The sequence below is a fragment of the Vidua chalybeata genome, chromosome 3, assembly GCF_026979565.1.
Source record: "Vidua chalybeata isolate OUT-0048 chromosome 3, bVidCha1 merged haplotype, whole genome shotgun sequence".
NCBI lineage: Eukaryota > Metazoa > Chordata > Aves > Passeriformes > Viduidae > Vidua > Vidua chalybeata.
In genome coordinates, this window is record NC_071532.1 from 105,970,402 (window position 1) to 105,993,942 (window position 23,541).

The 23,541-nt window shown below is 41.1% G+C and overlaps 1 protein-coding gene and 2 long non-coding RNA genes across 8 annotated transcripts in view; 2 read left to right on the forward strand and 1 right to left on the reverse strand.

The window, feature by feature from the left end:
* Window positions 1-23,541, forward strand: part of KLHL29 (kelch like family member 29) — a 392,570-nt gene that overhangs the window by 186,652 nt on the left and 182,377 nt on the right. The gene's annotated exons all lie outside the window — the stretch shown is intronic.
* LOC128785196 (uncharacterized) lies at window positions 6,368-9,109 on the reverse strand. Of its 2 annotated transcripts, XR_008429801.1 has the most exons (4): window positions 9,021-9,109; window positions 8,574-8,711; window positions 7,869-8,048; window positions 6,368-6,474 (listed from the first exon to the last, which is right to left on the reverse strand). It is a non-coding gene; the product is annotated as an uncharacterized LOC128785196 (long non-coding RNA). The 2 variants fall into 2 exon arrangements; XR_008429800.1 differs by lacking the exon at window positions 8,574-8,711.
* LOC128785195 (uncharacterized) lies at window positions 9,251-16,157 on the forward strand. Of its 4 annotated transcripts, none has more exons than XR_008429799.1 (5): window positions 9,251-9,336; window positions 11,350-11,434; window positions 12,339-12,408; window positions 12,636-12,719; window positions 15,993-16,157. It is a non-coding gene; the product is annotated as an uncharacterized LOC128785195 (long non-coding RNA). The 4 variants fall into 4 exon arrangements; XR_008429798.1 differs by having other exon boundaries at window positions 12,659-12,719; XR_008429796.1 differs by lacking the exon at window positions 15,993-16,157 and adding an exon at window positions 13,051-13,381 and having other exon boundaries at window positions 12,659-12,726.

Genomic DNA, 23,541 nt, shown 5'->3' on the forward strand with positions numbered 1-23,541 from the left:
ACATTCATGGTCCAGAGGTAGGAGATATGGTTGACTAAACGTTAATAATTATCCCTACTGGTTATAATTAAAAGATGTAATTCATACTATTTATCACTCACATTTCTGTTTTTCCTTCTGGTGACTCACTGGCTGAAGCATAGCAGATTCATCACAGGTTGAAGCATAGCTTTTTATTATTAAAAAAGGAAGGAAAAGGATTTTCAATTGGAAGATCAGAAGTTTGTTGCATTCCCATTTCTTCATTGGAGACACTTCACATCTCTTTATTAAAAAATTCTCCAGTAGAGATTATACCTTAGGCAGAGTCCAAATTAACTTTTATTAGATCAAAGTATCTTATTTCCAAAATCAGCAGTTAATGCCACCTCAGAATAACTCATAGTTATTAATTTAGTTAAGAATGACAATGGAATTTCACTTTGTTTTTTCCTTTGGGTCAATACTTTCTTAATCAACTTTAGTTTAACCCAGATTAAATTTCATTGCAGAACTTCTCTTTTTTAATCAGTTTATAAACATGTAGAGGTAAGCTAACTTACAGACTGAAGGAACTTTTTTGAGGGAAGCACCAAAAGAAGCCTTTGAGATAGTCAATGTGCTAATACTAATAATCTTATTTTTCAATAGGTCCTGCTCTTCCTCACTCTCTGAGAAGTAATAGTCTGTGCAACCTGGGATTTGACAGAGAATAACAAAAGCTGCTACTCTGTTAAATTGCAAAGATATTTCAGTATGCCATTATAAAAGCAGTGAAAAAGAAATTAAAAGTAGATGGTTTATTGGAGCTTACAAAGCTGTTAAAAATGGGAGGGGGGCGGGAAGAGGAAGCAAAGAAAACCCAAACTAAGCAGAAGTACTTTGGTAAGTGCCTTCTCACCTGTAATGCTCAAGCCTAAGTGTTCCTACGGAGGTGCAGAAGCGCTGGACTTGCTGATTCCTGGTAGCACCACTGGCTCTTCTGTTCTGAGAGTTTCTTGCTGCAGAAGATTTACTTGGAAGGAGCCAAGCAAGGAAAGCTTTGATGAGGCAGCTGCTGTTCCCTGCCCCAGTTCAGGGAGAACTTCTGCTGCAGAGTCACTTGTCAAGGTGTTGCTTGAATTCAGACTAGCCATGCCCTTCCTCTCCCTCAGGTTTGGTTCACAAGCTTCTTCCACTCCTGGGTATGGTTTGGAGGGTGAGTCGTCAGCAGGGTTGGGATTGCTTTTGTTCCTTCAGTGGAAAACTTTCCACCTTTTTTTCAATCCAGACATTTTCAGAGTTGTCCTTGTGGTTCTGTCAGGGGTAACTCAATCAAACCCCACTCCTGTTCCTAAGAGTTAAGCATGCATCTCTGAAAGTAAGATGTCTAAATTTTCCAAATTTCAACTCTTTACTCAGTATTTTAAATCATTTTTCCTTATGCCTCCTTGCAGCCTTAGTTCCTTATCCTCTTAGTCCCTTGTCTGAGTTTCCCAGTTAACACAATATTTTATGCTCAGATGCCTCATATTAAAAATTGTTTATAGCATCAAATAAAAACATGCATAAAGCATCTTAGCATTTGTGTAAATGTAATCAAGCAGTTGTAATATGGAAAGTCTGTATCCAAATGAAAGTGTTTGCAAATATGCATCTGAGGAAGAACTTCCATAATCCTTAGCACTGCAAACACTGGTGGTTGATGCCCGCTAAGTAGTTTTACACCTATTAATGTTTTTCTAATTGTTGTAGAAACACAAAGTGCTTATATATGGATGTTTAGGGGAAGTTTGGTCTTTGTTTTGGGCTTTTTTCCTTGGGTTTGGGGTTGGGTTTTTTTGAGGTTTAAATTGGAGGCTTCATTTTCCTTGCTGAAAGAAAAGACAGTTTATAATTCTAACAGTATATCCGGTGCACCCTCTTCTCAATAATTCAGTGTTAACAGGATCCTAAAGTTCTTTCTCATCACCAGGTACTTTCCAAAGGTACACCCATCTTAAAAAAGTTCTTATGATAATCTCCACAAAACCACTATGTAGTACAAGAGGGCTGTGTGGTTCTTTTCTGATAAGATGCCCTTGTTGATTTATTTGCTTATTGTCAACATGATTTCTGGATTCCATTCCTGCTGCAGAGTGTGGTTTGTAATTAAGGATGCCTTGTATGAAGAAATCTGAAGAAAGCACCATGGTAACCAAGAGACAAACAATTATTTTAAGGTCAGGTGTGAAAAAATACATACTACAAACTGTTCATTCCAAAATTGCATTTGGGATCCTCTGTAATCTCATATTATAGAAAGAAACCTGGCATTAAGGCTAAGGAGAACCTGTGGTCTTTGGCACTTGTATTCTGTCTTAGGTTGGTGGAAAGAGATCCCCACTTAAATCTTTTATATGACTCCACAAACCCAATCTGGTTGACCCCAGTACTGCGTGAGGAAGTGGTAACACAGTGCTAATTCCCTAGCAAATAAGAGTCATTCAAAATAGTTGTATTTAAAAATACATTTGCTCACACATTTCCATCAGTTGCAGGATGGAGAAGTCTGATACAAGTTCACTCCAGATGTTTTCCTTTTTCTGTGAATATTTATGGTTTTGCTTGCAGAAGGAGCAGCACTTAAACAAACACCCTTCTGTCCTTACTCCCTCTAACGTGTTTTGTTTTGGAAAAATGCAGTGTATGCATAAATGTTTGAAAAAAAATGCCCCTCAAGCTTTAGGTTTCTGCCAGACTCCTACTGATAAGCATGGCTCTGCTGGAATTTTCCTGTTCTTTTTGCAAAATCACTTGCATAGGTAAGATAGCATCTAGTGAACCTCTGGGACAGGTATATGGTTATTTGTATAATGTAAAGCAAACAAGAGATAGAGAAGATATCCTGTGTTTGCAGGAGCAGCATTGGGCAGAGGGTGTTTATTCCAAATGCGCAGAGAACTTTTGCCTTGTGTATTTATTTTAGCAATAATATACCTTCACTTCAGCACTACCCAAAAAGTTAAAGGTCATCATGTGTGGATTCAGTGCTATGGAGTGAGGTTTGAATACACATTCGTAGTCTTCGTCCATCTGGGAGTCTTCTCAGAACCTCCAGACCTCTGGGTGGGTAGAGTTAAAATCTGGAGGCAGCTCTGAAGGATATTACTTCTATTTCATCAGTAAGGCTGGATTTGCTAGCAGAGCTGGGAGGTGATACCCCCTTAGAAATACACATCAGGTCATTTGTATCCTGCCTGCAGTGCAAGGTGCATTTCTTCTGCTGGCATTTTCTAGTGTAAACAAACATTGCAACAAACATAATAGCAAGAAATCCAAGAGCAAGGGAAAAAACGTAGCAAACCAAATAAACTCCCCAAACCAGCCCCCACACTCAGAGTAAATGAAGATTTACCAGTGCACACTCATCTTTTACTTGAGCTGTGCCACCTGCCTGTACCAAATATGAGCCACTGCTGAATGCTCTGCTGGGAGCTGTGCAGAGAGGTGCAGTGTGTAAGACTGGTGAACTTTTGGGATGGTTTAGGATGGGTTGAAGACTCTGTTAGGGTTTATATTTGCATTGTTGTTTTCATGCAGTTTGTTCAGGCTAAGACAAAACCAGGCCCTTACCTGCAGAAGTGCAATCCCAACCCAGCTGGACTCAGCGACTTGGTAGAAGTCAGAATTTCATCCCATGTGTTTGGGTAAGCACAGAGAGACCCCTGAAAGTCTGAGTTGTTGTGGCAGGGTAGGAAGAATGACTCTGTACGTTGACTACACCTGTTCATAGCCTTAATAGAGGTGCATTTATGGAAAGGTTGCATGATCTTTAGAAGGGTTCCTGAAGAATATTTTCACAGTAGAAACACTATAATGCACTGTAGTGAATGAAAACTGAGATTATTCTGGGCAAAACTCTGTAATTCAGCAAATCACTTAATTCTGTGAATGGAAATGTTTTCCTTCCTACTTCAGGGTACAAAGAATTCTTTTACATGAATTCTGTAAGCTTCAGAATTCAACAATGGCAGAAATGTTCTTTTTTATACCATCCGATTTAGATGATTCCCTTTTCAGGCAATGTAAAAAGTAAGTTGGCTGCTGTTGTCTGCTTCACCTCTCTTACTTTCTTTCTTGATTGTTATTGTTCTTACCCAGAATATCCTACTGCTTGATCAGTGTCCTCATACATGGTTTTTTGTATTATACCTACTTAGAATACTTAAAATAGCTCAGTGGCACTTGAAGAATAAATCTGGAGTTAATTTGATTACAGTGGTTATAAGATGTAGCAATTAAGTGTAATAATTTTTAAATAGTATGATTTTATAAACATTGAATGAACATAATGTAAGCTGCAGATAACTCCTGCAAATTTATAGTAAACAACTTCATTGTTTATTTTGACAAACCTTCTGGAAGCTTGAAATATTAATTTACATTTTTATAGAAGTTGTTTATGCCAGTAAGAAGAGAGAGCACTGTATGTATTTTAAAGAGTGCACATTTAGGACAAGAGATTGAGTGTCTTCATGAATCTTTTTGAGAAACTACTTTAGGTTTCTTAAGCAGGGTATAAAATTTGTTTTGGGATGGCCCTGGTCTTCTTAGTTAGGAATTTCTTCAGTCTTTGTTGTCCAGTAAAGGAATGAAAAATTGTTCAACACAAACCATAACAGCCATCTCAGTGAGAGACATGCAGAATTAAATGTGCTCTGCAAAGTGTCTTTGCTATCCTTTTTGAAATACAGTAGTGAGATCTGGGCCCTGAGTAGATGGAAAAAGTCATCAGAACAACGTGAGGCTGGGAGAACTTGAGCAAAATGAGAAAGCAGCTCCTGAATCAGGGAAGGCACATATTAATTATTTGGCTTATTTGCTTTGTTCACTTCGGGCTGATTTTTGTAAGCCATCATTCTCCAAAAGGAAAGACAATAGTCCATTCCCTTCAGGTGACAAGGAGATCCTTTGTTACTGCAGTAATTCTTCACAGTTTTTGAAGCCATGGGCACACGTATAAATAAAAGATGAAGAGCCCTCTAAGAGCTCACACATATAAAGACTGCAGGTAAGCAAACCTTTTTTAATAAAGGGTTTTTTTAAATAATGAGGCAATAGCAGAGCCTCCTAATTCAGTGCTTCACTGGCTTTCTGTTGAGGCTGGTTCAGCTCCCTTGGGAATTTAAAGCCACTTTTTAACCTGCCTCACTTCTAAAGGCAAACAAGTTAGCTTAAGTTTCAAATGTACACACATGGCTCAAGCTCCTTTTGCTTCTCCAGAGGGGAACATTAAGAGAAAACAAGGATATGTTACTGCAGCTTGTTTGTTACTTGTTGTTTTACAGTAACTCAATTTCTTGTGGTCATCTGTGTATAACCTTAGTCCAGTGTAGAAGAATTTATTGTAAATAAAAAAAAATCCCATTAAATTCTCATTTTAGTTCAGCCTTTGTGCATCTGTTATGGTGATGTTTTGCTTGTATTGTGTGTCAGTCCAAAGGTCTGAATGAAAACACATGTCCTTTCAACGTCATGTGTTTGTCTGTGCTGTCAGTTGGGTAAAAAAACAGGGGATTGACATGGAAGAATTAAACTGGAATGAGACATATTGGTTAGTGTAGATCATGGATAAGACAAATTGTTTTACAGGTAAAAAAAAAAAATCCTTATTACTGAAAGTTGAATGCCATAAAATCTACATTACATAGAATTTAAGATTTGATAGCCAAAATCTTAATGCACAATTAAAAAAAAATATCTTCCAGCTGTCAGACAAGTAAGTTTTTGTTTCATGTCGCTGACTCCTTGATGTCTTCTCAGCTTAACCCATGTCCCATCCCTTCTCATCCCGAGGCAGGGAGGTAAACAGATGTCCCTCTGAATGATGGGCAATAGTAGAAGTCTTCTAGCAAAAGACTATTTTTACTTCTGACTTCTGCCTTTTTTTTTTTTTTTTTTGCTAGGTTTAAAGTGATAGTTGTAGGAAACAAGAAAAATGTATTGACTAACTATATCAAGTGAAGTAAAAGTAATACATGTTCCTTATCACCTTTACATCAGAGGGCTTTCAAAGCAGCATCTCTGTATTTGAGTTGTTTTATTTTCCCCTCAAATCCACAGTGGCTTTGTCCTCTTGGTGCCTTGGCTGCAAACACAGTCTGTAAAAGCATAAGCCAAAAGGGGTCTTGGGGTTCTGTTTGCTTTCTATCATATACAAAAAGCCTAAATTTGGATTTGGGTAGATCACCTTCACAGTATAAATGAAAAATCAGATTTTTTCCTCTTTTATTTTCTCTGGTTTTATTGCAGTGGGTCATTGAAAGAAAGCCTGGAGGGACATTCTGGAATGCATTTTTCTTCCTTCTATCTTATTTTGTACATTTGAACTACTTCAGCAATTTCTCTCCTTTTGCTGGACAACTCCTCAGAGAAATTAAAGAATTATTTATTTATGATTATTAGTTTCCTTTCAGCATTTAAAAAAAATGTCTTCAATGTTTGAATCATGCCAGCAGGCATCAGAAGCAAAATCTGTAGCAAAAAAAAATAAAAAAATAAGAAATAATGACAAATTCTATCCAAAGAGGAGAAGAGAGGAGAGCTGTTCAGCAACAATAATTAATCAAGTTTCTCCATGCTTCCGATGCCTCTAGAAACCATCTGACAAATTGATGGGGTTTGGGGTATGCCCCGAAGATGGAAAGGTCTGAGCTGTTTCCTTTGTGGCTGAGAAGGAGAGCTCCTAAGCCTACATGAAAGGCATTTATTTTTATAAACTCCTCGTTAGCTATAAAAAATAACCTTAATCATTAATGTTTATCAAATGCTGTCCTCTGAAAATGCTGGGTATGCTTCCATTTCAGGCAAGTTTCTGCTAGGCAGCTTTTCCTCTTGGAACCAGTTGGAGAAATACTGTTCCATTCTTCATTCATTCTGGGCTCTTTGAGTATTTACAGGAAAACACAAGCTCCCCCTGCTCTGCCTTCCTGCAGCAGGCCATCAGTGGAGGCACATCACAAGGAACCATCTCTGAGCTGTGTGGAACACAAAGCTGGCTGTTGCCAGCCTCCTGAATTCACTTCATCTTGTGTCCTGATTCAATCTCATAGCATTTTCCCTTGCATGTGAAAGTGGGCTTATGCCTCATTATGAGAGTTTCAAGCAAAGGGTTTTGCCTTCTGGGATCTTCTACAGTCAGTACCTCTTGATCTCTTTGATTGATGGCAGCTGCCTAATCACAGTGGGAATAGAAGTAGAAACTCAGGGCAGCAAAAGACAGGGGACGCTGGTGAAGACAAAAGAGTTTCATTGTAGCCTATCCCACAGTCTTAGCCAAAAGACAAGATTAGATTTGGGTTGTTGGGGCAGAGGCTGAATTGGCTGAATTGCACATTCCAGGAGACCTTGGTCTCACCAGAGGTCAAAGATGTTAACAGACCCCCAGAGGACCCTGAATTTCTTCACCCTTCAGCAGACACTGAGGACAGGCTACAAGGGATAAAAAATTCTCTGCTTGTCATTTTCTTAGAACATCCAGAAGCTGATGTGTGGCCATCACATATTACTAGAAACCAGTGTTACTTAAACCATCTCCTTTGTTCCACCAGTTGTTTCTCCTCCCAAGATCCAGTGTCCCTGTAAGGAGTGCAGCTCTGTTTGGTAGTTGTAGAGGACACATAGAGGGTGTCAAAGACAGATATCCATTTCATAATGGACCTTCTGTTTCCTACAGATTGTCTGAACTGTAGAATTCTCTTACGGTAGCAGCAGAAGCTCCCACTACAGCTCCTGGCCTTCAAGGGTCACCTCAGAGATGCTCATTGTTTCTGATCTTCTCATTATTAAGGCAAAAGAAAATAATTTTTCAAATCTTTCTGTTTTATTTCCTCTGAATATCCCCTTCAGATACTGGAGAATAATCTTACCTTTTTGTAGATAAGGCTGTTCCATTGAGAAGGCTGTGGGTGGTGGCTTCCCTGTGCTCCTTTAAGGTCTTGATCTTGGTTTTTTGAAGTTAAATTGCCAGAAAGGACCTTCCCTAGAGAGCACATGCTGGATTTTTTTGCCCTTATACGTCCAAAGAGGTCTGCATGTTCTTTTGAAACCTGTGGGTTTTGTGGTCACAGAACATCAGTTATCCTAATTAAAAGAAGATTTTTGCAATGTCTTTTTATTTTAAACTATGCAAAAAAAATCTGTGGTGAGATGAGCTAGCTGGAAAAAGCTAAATATGCTTATTGTGCCAGCCTGCAGCCACATTACATCCAAGCTGGCCTTCCTCTGGCGTTCAAGAGTATTAAACCATCTAAAGGGAGTTGCTCCCGTGGTCATGGATCTCCATTTATTTACATGGAAACTGGTCTAAAGCATCCTGAAATACAGGGTTTTTCCCCCCATAAGATGACCTGAAAAGGATCTTTGCTCCTTGAATCTAAACCCCTGGCATTGCATGGAATCATGTTACTGGAAGCACTGTGACAGGGAGTTTCAGTCTCCATCACTGTCTAAGGAAGCCCTTTCAGAACTCCACTTTTCTGCTGGTGTGTTCAATGACATGTCATGACCTTTCCCTATGAAGAAAAACCTCATTTTTTGTTTACCCCACCATTAGCAGGGAGCAATTATACAACCTCACGCTGTTATCTCTCTCCTGTCAGCTTCCTTGCCATGTGCTCCCTGCAAGATCCAACTTCCATGGTGACAGATTGGACCATGAACTTATTTCCAATGGAAAACAGTTTGCAGCTTTTAGAGCGAGGTTAGACCTGCTAAAAAACACTGCTATTTAGACCTGGTGAGCTCACCAGGAGGATATTAAATAGATTATCTAATCTGTTTGTTTCTCTTCCTCCTGTTGACATCCTGTCAGTTTTGTTGTTAGTCAGAGTTATGAAAAATGGACCTGAAAGGAGCCCGCAGCATGTGAACTACAGCATGTTAGGAAGGTAAGAAAATTGCTCAGGGTGTCCTGCATAGAGATTTCTCTGGATGAAGACAAAAGTTAAAAAATCCACTTGTACCACTTTGATTGTGCTCTCTTTTAGATTACTACACAGCCAAAAGGTAAAGTATAACACCTTTAGAACTGTAACTGAGAGCAGCACTGTCCCAAAAACAGAAACATGGAGAAATACTCCTTTCATGTGCAGCAACCAAGCAGACTCATGGCATGTCTGCTGCCAAGATCCAAAATACAGCCAGGAGAGCTTGCCCAGTGGGGGAAGTATTGTGAGGTCAAGGCAGGTGTGTGTGCACACTCCTGGTACCTCCATGGGCACAATTACAGTCCCACTTGTTTATTCTGTAGCTCAGTCAGTCCTTGAAATGACCACTTTAGGTCCAGCATTCAAAGTGTATCTAAAACCACAGCAATTAAACCCAAGCCAGCACAAGGTGAAAGGCCTTTGAACACATAACCAATACCATGGCAAGCATGAGAGGCTGATATCCCTGATCCATAGATTTAAGAAATTTCTGTTTCCATTTCTGGTAAAATGAGTCCCCGCAGTTTTAGTGTAACCTAATTGAACAGGATTTGAGCTCTACTGGGTTTTTGCTTATTTTTTGTAGACTGTTCCAAGGCTGGTCAAGAGAATTTGAACAGTCCTGCTCTTCCCTTTGAGATACAGGGACACAAGGCCATCCTGCTGCTGTTGGCTGGTGTAGGATTTCATGTAATACTGCCTTGATCCTGAGCTCGTAGGGTAGTAGGTGCTACCAGAAGAAAGTGCAGTACATAGGGAGGGTGTCTGTGTCTATATCCAGACAGACACTCTTAGGAACATACGACCTAACAGCGATCGCTTTGGTTCCATCTGCTTCTGTTCTCCACCCAAACATGCATACTTCTACCAAAGAAAGAAAACCTCAAATTACTTGTGTGGTCTGCAGCTGAGCTACCAACAGAACATACATATATATATTGAGTGAGCCAAGCCCTACTGTTCCCAGGCAGCTCAGCTTCTTGCCGTCATTTCAATTACAGAGTTTTGTTTTAGTGCGAGATGAGTAAGAATCGTGAGTTTTGGCCCGAGACTGCTTCAGCAGTTATGTGTCATGCTTCATTTTACTGCACAGCAGTTTGCCAGATATACCATATTGGAAACATGTTGATCTTTGTCGTTTCCAAAACTGACACTTCCTTTTCCAGTCCTGCCTGTAAAACTATTTTAGTTGGACAACACTGAGCTTTTGAAAAAGGCTGATGCTGCACCCCATTTTGATGTTGTATTTTAATTCAAGGGTTTATTCAAGACTCACATGCCAGTTCAGGTTGTGATTTTTATTTTATTAGTAAACATAGTGATATTGGGATGAAGCCATATTACGAAAACAGAGACACCCTTGGCTGATCCAGTGATGGAGAGGCATGCCAAAACCTGTTTTGCTACCCATCAGCTCTTATTTCTGTGTTGTTTCTAATTTTTATGTGAACATTCTGGCTTTCTCTTTGCTACAGAATTACTCCTGGTCATATCAGTACAGCTTGTGCCAGTACAAGCCTCTAGTACAGGCAGTGCCATAGTCTGTTTTAAAGCCATTATGAAAGGTCAGAAAAAGTGGTGTGAAGGACTTTATTACAGAGTTTTAGGATTAGGGCCATGACCTAGCTGCTGGAATTTCAGTCAGTAGTCTTTCCCAAGTTGGCCAGAACTTGAGGATGTTTTGATTCCTTGCATGCTAAATTATTAATCTCCTCTTAGGTCTCAGGTGGGTCTGGCAGAGCGTGCGATGACAGGAGGAAAATAGGTCTTTTTAGAAACTGTAGCTTGAGATAAATGAAGCAGCTGATGTTGGTCTTTGGCCTTGTTACCTCTGTCCATTGTTCTGTGTATCTGCCCTCTGGAATATTGCATAACTGTAGAACCATGGAATGGTTTGGGTTGGAAGGGTCATTAAGGGATCACGCAGTTCCAAATCCCCTGCCATGGGTAGGGACAGCTTCCACTGGACCAGGTCGCTCCAAGCCCCATCCAGCCTGGCCTTGAGCACTTCAGGGATGGGGCAGCCACAGCCTAGAGTTGTCCATCACATAGGACTTAGTGTAACCCCTCACCTGTCTCAATGTATCTTCACCAATCATCTTAAAAATGTGCTAAAGAGGAAACATACAGAGACAGCTCTTCAAGAAATCAACATGAGGAATTTTCATGCTTAAGTGATTTTTTCTTGTAAAATGAAACAAGGATAGCCTAATTTCATTTTCTTCTCATTAAGAAAAATTCCATTTTTATAGAAATTCTTTCTTTCTGACATAGATGCTTGCATCTATTTGTGATTGTCTCCTTTGGGACTGGGTGAAATCAGTAATTGCCATTGGTTTTTGCATCCACTGGGATATGCACGTGAAGCTCTGTCTGCTTCTGTGTAGCTCTTGCTGAAATCCAAAACTGCATTTATTTTCAGTGTGAACACAGCCAGAGAGAAAAGTTAATCCCAGCATCTTGAATGCAGCATTACCTAAAGGCTGATGATATAGAAATAATTGAAAGTAAGTACAGCAAAGTTGTTGAGATAAATTTTGACATAAAAATGTAGGTTGGTTTATAAAAAGTTGCAGTGACAATAGGTTATAGTGACAGCTTTTCAACAACTGTATAAGCCTCCAGATGAAAGGGAATTTGGCTTAATGAATTATAGGCAGTCTGTGTAACACAAGCTCCTTTTATAGGAGCAGCTCAGAATAAAGAATAAACTTATTCATACTGGCATGTGTTAAATAACATCATTGTTAAAAACATGGGGTCGAAAAGAGACTGAGAAATGAAGAAATTAAAAAAAAAATCTGTTAATATCTCAACCTTTGGGCTCCTGAGTAGGGCACTGACTGCTTTGTTTCAGAATGATCTGATAATGAAAGTTGTCACTGGCCAACTGTGGAAGCTCACAGCCTTCTGGTGATGAGGTGACCCTGCTGCAGAACCTCCACCTTTGTGCATTTGCTCTGGGTCTGGAGTAGCCTGAGCTGTTTAAGGTTGTTACTTACACCTGGGGACAGATAGAGCTCCTGAGAGCATTTAATTTCCAACCTGTGGCACGGACAGGCCACATGACCTTGGCAAATTACTTAATAGCTGCTTTCCCGTCCAGAAAATGATGATGATACTTACCTGTCCCCAGGAGAAACATTTGGGCTTCATTAAGGATTAGGACATGCTATTAGTTTAGTTAGTTGTGTTGAAATGTGCTCAGTAAGCAAAAGTTATTGTTAAATAATGAATGAGGAGCAATGCTGTCAAAGTAATCCAAAGGACTGAGCCAGTCTGAGAGCGGTATCCAAATAAAATCACATGTGCCATGATGTCAGAGCAGGGGAGTGCAACTGAAAACTAAGAATAAGCAGCAGATGTCAGTGACTCATTAAAATAACAAACTTGTATTTCTAATTTTGTCAGCCTACCGTGGCACTTTCGATAGGATGGATTAACCGCTGATGAGCTTGTAGGATTTTTGACACACGTGGCGGTGAGTTAAGGACATGGCTGTAGCCTTCTGCCTGCCTTGCTGGATCTGTCTGTGGCTGGCTTACAAGGCAGGATTCAAATACACAGACTGAGGATTTAGAAATGCAGGAAATTTCTGTGAAGCTACTAATCGTGGATGTATAAAATTGTTAAGTTCTCTGGGTAGGGAGCGCTTTATTTTGGTCGCAAGTATTTTTCTAGCAGGTCTGTGACTTCAGAAATTTTCAGGTGGCCTGATTTGCATCTTCCAGCTCCAGCCAGCAGCCATGTCATGGATGGATGCATTCACTGTGGAAGTGGAACCAATACAAAGTATGAGGTATTTTCTTACAGCAATAGTCATAAGGATTTGTAATTATTTATCCCACTCCCTGTTTCGTGAGTGCAGAAATCTTAATTGTACTGGCAAAGCAGATGTGTATGTTTTGTCAGCACAACTGTGTGTTTTTGATACTCCCTCTCCTCAAACTCTGCAAGGACTCATTTTTCTCAGCATATTTTATACTTAGGAGCACCTGGATCGTTACCCATGCACCTCATGAAGCCTTTTTCTAACTCATTTTCCTAATTACCAGCCCATCCCTGCCTCATGTGGATAATAATGCTTTCATCCGTGGATAACAACACTTTCATCCTTGCACAGGTGAAAGGATGCTCTCCACAGCAGCCATTTTTTTTTTCCCTTTGCATCTCTAAAATGGCCTAACTGTATTTTGGGGATGGGTTTTTGTACCAACCCTGAGCTCTGCCAAGGAATGCTGGAGGTCCTGCCAAAGCCTGTTGTGGAGCGCTGGAAGAGAGAGTCTGGGAGAAGAAGGAGCTGAGTGGCTCCGTCGGCCTTCGCCTGGCCCCGGGCACTGCAGTTCTCCCAGAACACAACAGAGCCTTGTCCAGCCCTGAATGACAAGCAGTTCTATATTAAGGGAAACATGAAAACACAGCTTATTAGAAGCCACAGGGTTGATTGAAAGCGTAATAAATGGCAGCCTACCAACAAAGATTGTTGCTCTGGGTAGATAATCTGATTAGTAAATATTTATTTCATTACAAAGTCCCTTTTATGGTTTGATCCGTGTGCAGTCAACAATTCCAAGTGACCTCTTCAGCATTATAAATGGGATCTGGAGGTTCTGCTATTTGAACCAGGGATACCATAAACAAATAAAAGTTTCAATGCTATTGGAGGTAGTGGTATGAAATGCTGTAGTATTTATTTAGAGAATAAGTGGCATCTGCTGTTTGGTTGGGCAGTTTGTTTATTTTGGACTAACTTGTTTAATCTTAAACTTTGAGAAGATACAGAAATATTGCTCTCATCTGGGGACAACTGAAAATCATTAACTCCTCAATTACTGCTGTGTGGACATTCATTTCATTGGTGCTGCTCACTAACAAATCTCATCACCTAATGGCCTGCAAATTGTTTGTACCTGGGTTTTTCAAGCTCTGTAGCAAATGCTTTCTGCCCAGACATGCCTGGTGTAATCAGTTATCAGGAAGAAAGGGAAAATACACAAATTTTCATCAGCTTTGCTGGTGCATTATATGTACCAAAGCAAAGCAAACAAATCTGAACATCGTAATAGTAGCATTATACATATATATTGCTCGTCATTGTCCTCAGAACTCTTCAATGTAATGTTCAAGGTTTGCAGATAAAATAAAAGCTTTTTTACTTTGTCCAGCATATCAGATAAAGGAATGCAGATTGAGGAGAATGCAGCACTTTATCCCACTGGAGGTTGCGGTTTTAGCTTTAAATTCGGAAAATGCTTAAGAGAACCTTATGAAATGTAATAAAGTTCTCTTTCCCTGAGCTCACACTCTCAATCTGAAATTGTATTGAGGGAATTTGGGTTTCAATAGTGTCCTTACGGAGCAGCTATGCTTATTACTTAGATATTAGAGATGCCCTGTTGATGTACAAGCGTTTGAATTCCAAAGGGAAATAAAGTCTGTATTTTCAGCTTATTATTGTACAATATTGTAGGCACTCTGCAGTAAGCGTCTGAAAAAAACTGTTCTTTTTCCCTTCTAACTTTCACCACCTAACATGTTGCCTTGGCTTTCTACCTCTACTGCAAAAGAAAACATCAGCTTAAATTTCCAATTCCCTAGTAAGAGGTTATGTACATTATAACACTATTATAGCTAATGTAGTTTATCTACTTAATTCTTTGTGCTAACAGTGGTGGCCACAGTCTGAGGTTGTCATGACACCTAGGTGCTCAAGGAAAGGAGTAAAATTACCCAAGAGCAGGCTGAGAAGCAGGTAGCATGTTGTTTCCTCCTTTGTCTATTCCAGCACTGGCTTTTAACATCCTGCTGAGTTTGCCCTGTAAATACAGGGGCACGCCAGTGAACACAGCTCTGGGATGGCTCACTCAAAGAAGCAAAAGCAAAACCACAGAGCAGGCACATGGAGGAAGTTGTGGATGCCTCATCCCTGGAAGTTTTCAAGGCCAGGTTGGATGGGGCTTAGAGCAATTTGGTCTAGTGTGAGGCATCCCTACCTACAGCAGGGGGGTTGGAATGAGGTGATTTCTAAGGTGCCTTCCAACCTTACGATGATTTCTGTACACTCAGAAGGAGCTGCTCTGGGTAAAAATGCCTTTTCACTTCCCTCACCGTCTCTTTTTGCCTTGCATTTGCTCCTGCAGCATTGTGGGAATACCTTGCTTACAGCCTGGCTTGTGAATGCCTTTCCAAATCATCCTTTTTGCCACCCATGCAGTAGAAACAGAAAACTGAAAGCTCTCAGCTTTCTCTGCTCTCGGCGTGAAACAGAGCATGGAGGGGATGCTCCAGGCAGGCAGCAGCTCCAAGTTAACTGTCAGGTCAACAGGGAAGGCCAGGAGCTGGTCAGTGAGCTCCCAGTGCAGCTGGGGTGATGTGCCCGCCTTTTGTAATGGACAGGGTTATTTATAAATGATACACAGAGGGATTTTGAGGTCTGAAAAGGCAGCGCCAGGGCAGCGTCAAAAAATACTTGAAGGTTTTAGTTCAGCCAAGATCGCTGGCCATGTTTTCCACAGCCCAAAATAAGCTTCAAAATGAGAGGGAATGAATGACTTCTACTGGGTCTCAGAAGAACTTTCTCCACTTCCAGTTGTGCAGCCATTAAAAGAGGGACAAGCAGTGCTATGCAGACATCAGGAGAGCTCCTCTTCTCTGTTTTATTTATTTCTGACCCCAGCAAGTACAGAAATCTTGCTACTTCAATAAAAATTAAGGACAGGATTTGCCCAGCTGAAATGAGGAAGCTTTGGCATTGATTTCAATCAGGATGGCTGGAGCTGAGCACCCACATGACTTTTGGTTCATGATTCCTATGGGCAACTCAGCACTTTTGTACATAACTATTCTGCTTTGCATTTCATTATGTTATTGAAGCTGTATTCTAACTCTAGGTTTGGGGGGGCTTAACCCCTGAGGTTTATTTAGGAGTGAAGGAGAAAAGTCACTCTTGTGCTATAATGCTTTTTAGGACACCCTGATGTAGCAAGATAGAAGACATGTAATAATTTATTGCCACGTTAAATATTATTTTTCATGACACATTTATGCAAAGCTTTGTGCCATTAGGTTTGCACCATCACCCTGTCTGTGTGCACATGTCCACACATCAATACTCACTGATATCGGATGTCCTGTCAATTCCCTGAAGTGACGCAGAAGTGGATTTGAAAGCATTTATTGGCATTGAAGAATTGCCTGTATCAATCCAAGATTTTTCTCCCAAAGAAAGGAAGAGCCCAGCCAAATAAACTAAAAGTCCTCTGAGATGTGCAGTCTTTGCTGCTGAAATATTGAAAGGGATTTTTTAACCTAAAGAACAGTTTTTTTGCAAAGCCTGTAGTACACAACTTGCTCAGCTGGGTTGATGGCTAGAGGGGTGTATTTTTTTGTGTTTCCACCCTTAGTTTCATGGATTGCTTACGAATAGCAAGGAGGCAGCTCTTCAAGTTGAGACTCCATACACATGGCTGCAACCTTCAGAGCCCTGGAGATGATGAGGCAAGCTGGGAGAGCCTGAGCACACCTGTCAGGGAGAGCAGATTGAGACAACTCAATATTATCACCTATTCCACTAAAACCTGATGAGCCAATTGTGCTGCATTTCTCCAGCAAAATGCATATGTAGGCTTTATGGCTAAGAAATATACTGCACAAATTGAAATGGGAGCTAAAATGTCCAGTTCCAAGGGAGTTCATTGTGGAGAGAAAAATTTCTCATGCTCTTTTCCTGGGCTTTAGTTTTCAATTTTATGGGGTTGAAGAAGTCAGCTTATTGATAGTGTTGATAGTGTGAATTGTGGGTCCTCTGCAGGTGGTGGTAGATGGCAGGGGCCTGTCCCCAGTTCCCCACACATCCCAGCTAGGTCTGGGAGTTACTTTTCAGTTGATTGGCAAAGAGTTTGCTGGAAATATTTTTTCCAATAGCTTCTTTCAGAGCAAAGTGGGTGGTCTGACTTGGGTACGAAGGAGTGGATAAGCAATTTCTAGCAGTTGGCAGTTCATCACACCACTGGCCTGTGCATCCTTAAGCAACAGCCTGACTTCACATAGCATTTCCTTCCACTGCAAGTTTTGGCAGCTCCGGAATGGAAAGGGCTTCCATAAACAAACAGATCCTTGCATGGATCAGGACTCAGGTCTCAATCTCCCTGTAACATTGCCATATGATGCCTTTGCTCTCACCTTCCTCAGCTGGAATTTGAAAAAACCAAACTCAGACTCGAGAGAGGCTGTTGCACTGTAAAGTTTTTAATCCCTAACTGATCAAATTGCTTCATGATTGGGCATATCCACTGTGGGCCAAGGGGTGATGGAGGGCTCACAAGTGATCCTCCACATGTGCCTTTTCTAAATATAGAGATGTTGATGAAATCCTGGTCTCCAGAGGGTTTCTAAACTGGACAGGGCCTCATGTTCCTGTGTGGCACCCTGTCCATAGCACTCACAGCTTTGCAAACAGGAAAGCCTTCCAGCCCATCCCCATGAAGGTCTTGGGGTGGTGTCACCCATGGCACACTTAGCTCATGGGTGACATCAGACCTGAATTGAACTCCATGGTCAGTGTCGGCCACCAATTCAGTCATGTCACACTGACTTGTCCAATGTCTCTTTCAATTATGCCCTCTGTTCATATGTCCTTTAAGTAATTTCTTTCCTAACTTCCCTCTGTTAACAATTTCATGATAATATTTTTCATTTTTCCCCAAATGTCTGCTACCTGCCCATTTTGTGTCCTGTTTACTGTTGAAACTCCTTTGCATTATGTATTCAGTAAGAAATGTCTTGCTCTACGAAATGCCTTCTGCCTACAAACACCCCATTTCCCTTAAGACTTCCAGCAATGATCTCTGAAAATATCCACACCACTTCACAGAGAGCTTGTCTCTGGTGTATTCAGATGTCAAACTGTTTGTGTCTCGGCTTGGAGCAGACACTGTCTCATTTGTTTGCAAAGCCCTACTGCACACATGGGATACTTCTCAATAAATAATAGCACCAGATTTGTCTGCTACATCCTATAGTAAAATTTCAAAATAACCCCAAACTTTTCACAGTTGAAGACTGTCTCTCCTTGCTTTCTTCCCTGCATTTTAAAGTATGTTTTTGCTGTACCTCCATTAAGCTTTTGCAATTGCATTCTTCAGTGTGTGAGAGCTCACCTTGCACAAAATCAGGCTAAAAATCAACTTCAGATTCCCTGTGAAGAATCTTCCTGGAAAGGATGGGATTTCTTCTGATGAAGAAGACATCGTGGTCCCTAAATACCACTTTTTTTTTTTTTTTTAAAGCCTGGAGACTGGGTGAGATGGAGGGTGAAGTGAGCAGCAGAAGGAAAGCTGATGCATTTCCTGTGAGCTGAACCCACCATGGATGTGGGGTGTCTTACACCATCCCCACAAGGAAGGAAAGGACTTGTTCTTTGACACAGAGCTGGGCCAAGCAGGGCTAAACTGAGTAAGCTCCATGTGGCATCCCAGCCTTCTTGCCATGCTCACCTCTGACATGTCCAAACCCCTGGCAGTAGCAGGGCACTGAGCAGCGAGATGCGACTTTGGTCACGGTGCTGTTTGCTTCCTCCTCCCCTCCCACCTGGATCCCTGCTGTTTCTTTTCCACTGGCTGAGTTGCATGAAGCATCCTGGGTTTTTTTGCCCATTGGGAGTAAAATAAAGCAAAATGGGGTACTTTAGGTAGCTGTTGCAATTAAGTGAGTGGTATTGTGGAAATCATCCAGGCAGTACCAGAAGAGCGTGAGCTGCCGTGGAACCAGACAGCCCTGCTCTGTCCATGAGTCTGCTGCTTTTGATACAACAGTGTTGGCATTTTCAGGGCAGGTGCGTGTGGAAGCAAACAGGGCTCTGAGGGGGCTTGAAAGAAGGGATGTTGTAAATTTACAGTAGAAGCACTGTGTTACTAGAGGTGCCCACAGGCCTATTTCACCATCCTGCTTTTCTGCCTGTTGTCCCTGCTGTTTTTGAGCAAGCAGGATATTTAAATACATGAAAAATTGCTGTCTCCAAGGGACACTGCCTACTTAAAACAACAACTAATCTGTGAGGTGACCAACCAACACCACCACCTGAGAGTTTTGGGTTTGTTTGTGCTCATGAGTGTGTCTGCACAGCACAGCTGCTTCTCTGCTCAAGAGCCACTAGAGTATTGTAATATTGAGGAATCCTGCTCTTGCCCAGAAGCTGATAGCAAAACAAACCCTTACTGTCCTGACCTGCAATTTGTACAGTGAATGGCTTTAAAATTAAGGCTTGGCAAATAATTGATCCATCTGGTAGACTGCCAAATTGAAAAATATCATCACCAACACCAGTTAAATGCTCCTAGGTGACTAAACAGCACTGGGTCTATTTCTTCTGATCAGCACAAGAGCTGCAAAATGGAGAGGAAAAAGAAAGTACAAGGAGAAGGAGGTTTTACTGTTAAACAAAGGAGTCCAATGCACTCAAGAAAAAGCTTAGTCCTTTGTAGAAAAGTGAGGGAGAGAAAGGCAGACTTCACAGAGGAGGAGAAGTGCATGGCTGCCCTTTCCCCTGGTAACTCCGCAGTTCAATTCTGCACCGAGGGTGGCACTGACCAGGGTTGCCATCCCTTTCCTGCCTGGTAGAGCCTGGATCCATCCCCCTGTGAGCAGCCAGCCTTGTGCACTCACTCTGCACCTCCTCCTGCCCCTGCCACGGGTCTGGGTGCTCAGACAGCAAGGGGGACATCCCCACCATGACATTACTCACACCTTCATATTCTCTCTCCTGATAAATAGTGCAGATACTTCCATCCAACAGACTCCACGAAGTGAAGTGCAGCCACGTGGGAGGCTGGACTTCTTCCTGGAAAGTGGAAGTCTTGATTTGCATCTGCCTCAGAGCTGGGCTACAGCAAGGCTCCCACTATTTCCCACCTCTCAAGAGGACTATGTTGAAATTGTTTTCCTTTAGTCTCTCCCATTTCACATTAGCTCTGCTGTGCACCAAACACATAAAACATGCTGTACATATACGTGGCATCATACAGCATTAAGTAGAAATTAATACAAGTCTGCTCTTGTAGCAGATGTTCTTGCAACTCCCCAGAACAGAGCAGTCAGGCATTAAGGAAGAAAGAAAATTAAAATAGGCAGGAATAGCCCACCTGGCTTGCTGTTATGCTGAATTTTTGGAGAAGAAAGCAGCAAGAAGCTGGGAAACATGGTCAGGGATGGGGCTCTGCCATGAGAGTCCTTTGAGTGAGAAGACCTGACCTCAATCAGAATAAACTGGGAGGCCCCAAAGGATGGGTGACAGAGAGCCTTGGCAGTATGTGACATGAGAGAAGGCCAGCAAAGTATCTTGGGCATAAATTGTAGTTGAAGCCCTGCTTTGGCAGGCTGATAGATTTTTTCGGAATCAGATGGACATTAGAAAAATATATTTTCTGGACTAGATTTTAATTTAGAGACCGATCAACTGTGGCATTGTCCTTTCTCTTAAAGTAAGGTCACCTCCATGTCCTTAGGTTGTAGAATACATGTCTCTCCCAGATATTCAAGTCTCTGAGGCACAGTTTAATTCATAATGTTGTAAATATCTTCAAGTTTGCCAGTTCTTGTGATTTGATTGCAAGTTTTGCAGTACTGCGTGATTTGGAAAGGGGAAAACCTCAGCTGTGAAACTGTGAAGCTGTGAGGAAGCATGTTTGGCTGTTTTTTTTGTTTTTTTTTTTTTCCCTGCTGGCTAATACCAAAGATCTGTTAGAAGTATCCTGAATGTGAGGGGCTTTTTCTGAAATAAGTAGGAAAGGCAGTTGCATTTGCAAAGAAATACATTTCCTTGCCTCAGGTTTGGTACCAGGGAGCCCAGTGGACCCATCACATCTGGCTGTGTCACAAGGTCTGAAGCCAAGCCCCCCACTGGGGGGGCTGTGCTGTTCTTTCATGTTTAAGGACAGGTGCCCAATTGATTGTATAGATTAATCCAGACTGGGATTAATCTATACTGGGTATAGATTAATCCAGACTGAACTATTTCGTGTTCTTACTGCATTTAACCATTGCCATCTGTCTTCCTCATACAAATTTGCATTTCAGCTCTGTATCTTGATGAGAACAGGTTAGCCACATTTTCTGTTAGCTGGGCTGGTAGGAAGTAGGCTATTTTCTTTTTGTCCCCAAGAACTGTAGCAGAGTCCTCTGCTGCTTTGCATAAGTTCCCTGTGCTCAGATGTTTGATTTATCCTGGTCTTTAAGCATTAATAATTTCCTTTTCTCTCATTTATCATCTCTGGTGAAGTTAGAACTCTTCATGCAGATACAGATTGTTCTAATAATAAAAATAGCAGTAAAAATAAGTCTTGGTGCCTCTGCTTGTTCTGCAACAGCTTTTTCTGGCTGGAGAAGTATCTTTCACATACATCAGGGAAGTCCTAAGCATGGATTTAGGCTGAATAGAGAATGGATGTGAAACATGTTGGAGTGAGTCCAGAGGAGGTCACAAAGATGGTCCAAGGGCTGGAGCACCTCTGCTGTGGAGGCAGGCTGAGAGAGCTAGGTTTGTTCAGCCTAGAGAGGAAAAGGCTCACGGTAACCTTAGAGCATCTTCCAGTACCTGAAGGTACCTCTAGGAAAGCTGGAGAGGGACTTTTTACAAGGATGTAGTGATAGGACAAGGGGGAGTGGCCTTAAGCTACATGAGTGTAGGTTTAAATTGGATATTGGAAAGAAATTCTTCACTGTGAGGGTGATTAGACACCTGAACAGGTTGCCTAGAGAAGCTGTGGATGCCCCAGACCTGGAAGTGTCCAAGGCCAGATTGGATGTGGCTTTGAGCAACTTGGGATAGCGGAACATGTCCCTGCTTATGGCAGAGAGATTGGAACGAGATGATCTTGAAGGTCTCTTCCTTCCAGGCCAAACCATTCTGTGATCCTGTGGTTCACTTGAGACTGCCCTTTATGTTTGACCTTGAGTTTTTATAGAAGTATGTCAGTTTTCCTTTTCACTTAGTCATTAACCCTTAGCAAGAAAAAAAGATAAGAGGAGATTAGAAATCCAAATAGGTGATCTCTGCTGGTTTTTTTTAGACAAGTCTGTGGTATCCTCCATAGGAGATCCAGTGAGCAAGTGAAGCATCATTTCCTCTGTGCTTGCTCTCCTTGGTCTCTTTTCTCCCTGCCTAAAATGAGATTAAAAAATAAACTCATAAATACTCTTTGCTGCCTGCATATAGTGTTTCTAAATTTCGCTCTTTACATATATTTCTTTCTTCATAGCCCCTCAACTGCTATTTGGTCATTTATGCAGGAAGCTTGTCACCATTGTGACAGAGCCATCGTCCTACAAAGCCATTTTAAAATAGTCTTTTTCTATGAGCAGAACAAGAGAGGTTTATGCTGATGACTTCTCCTTTATCTCAGATTTTATGTGTAGATCGTGGTAGGCATTTTATTCATGTGTTTGTACAAAATGAAATAATTTCCCAGCTGTACAACTCTATTAGGCATGAAAAAAAAAATAGGAAGGTTTATTTTGGGCAGGTTTAGGGTGTGTTTATTCTCACACCCTTGAAATACTATAAATATTCACAAGCATTTTTCAAATAACATCAGATCTAATGGATGATATTTAAAGTTACTAAACGTTAGATGTGTTATTAAACTGATCTTCTGAAAAATACGTTCTTCTCTTGTAATTAATCTCATTAAAAAGTCTTTAGCTGGTATGGAGAAATAATGGATCTTTAATGTTTTGTTTGATATTGAAAGCAAGTTTAATAGTGAGACATTAAAAAGTAGTTTTAATGTGCCACTCAGCATGCATGGTGATCACTTGCAATCGATGATGCCTAATCTAAAGGTGATGGAAATTTCATCTTGGGCCAAAAAAGGTGCAGGAGAAATGTGCTGAGAGAGGATGGGATGGGTAACTTGGCACCTGAGGACCAACATCTTCCTGCTCTGAATAGAACAGCCCCAGTGAGAAGCAGCTCATCTTGCATGTCAGTAGTTGGTAGTTCAAGAAGTCACATATCCCAGGCTACCGGTGTGTGGTCCTATTTTATGAAATATATACACATGTATTCCCAACTTTCTTTTTTATGATAGTTCTCATAATTCATGAAAATGCTAAAAATCCATCATCTGAATTATTCCTGTTTCAAAAGCAGACCTCAAAGTTTATCTACAAGCCAAATGAGACTGGCCTCTAAATGTCTCTGAAATATCTTGTAATCACTGGAAACAGTTCAGCTGGACCTTATTCAGGCAGACAGATCTTACTCTTCTGTGGATCTTGTTCAAAGAATTTCCCTATCTATTTTGGGAATGGGAACCACCTATGACAAATATCCACAGACCTACAGGATCCTGTTGGAAGAAGACTGTGAGTCAGCCAGCTCCCTAAGGATTTGGTGTTGGCAACTTAAAGACTTTCAGGTTAGAAAAAAAAAGAAAAAAAAAAGAGTGTGAAGCAAATACATCGTTTAGTAAGAAACCTTTCACTGAGAGTAACTTAAAGATACTTCATTGGGGTTTATTGATAAAGTAAAAGACCAACTAATTCTGCTTGCATGTAGCAGGGTGTTGGGCACCCTCTGACAGGTGAGAAGGAAAGGGTAAAGGTGGAATGTTGGGAT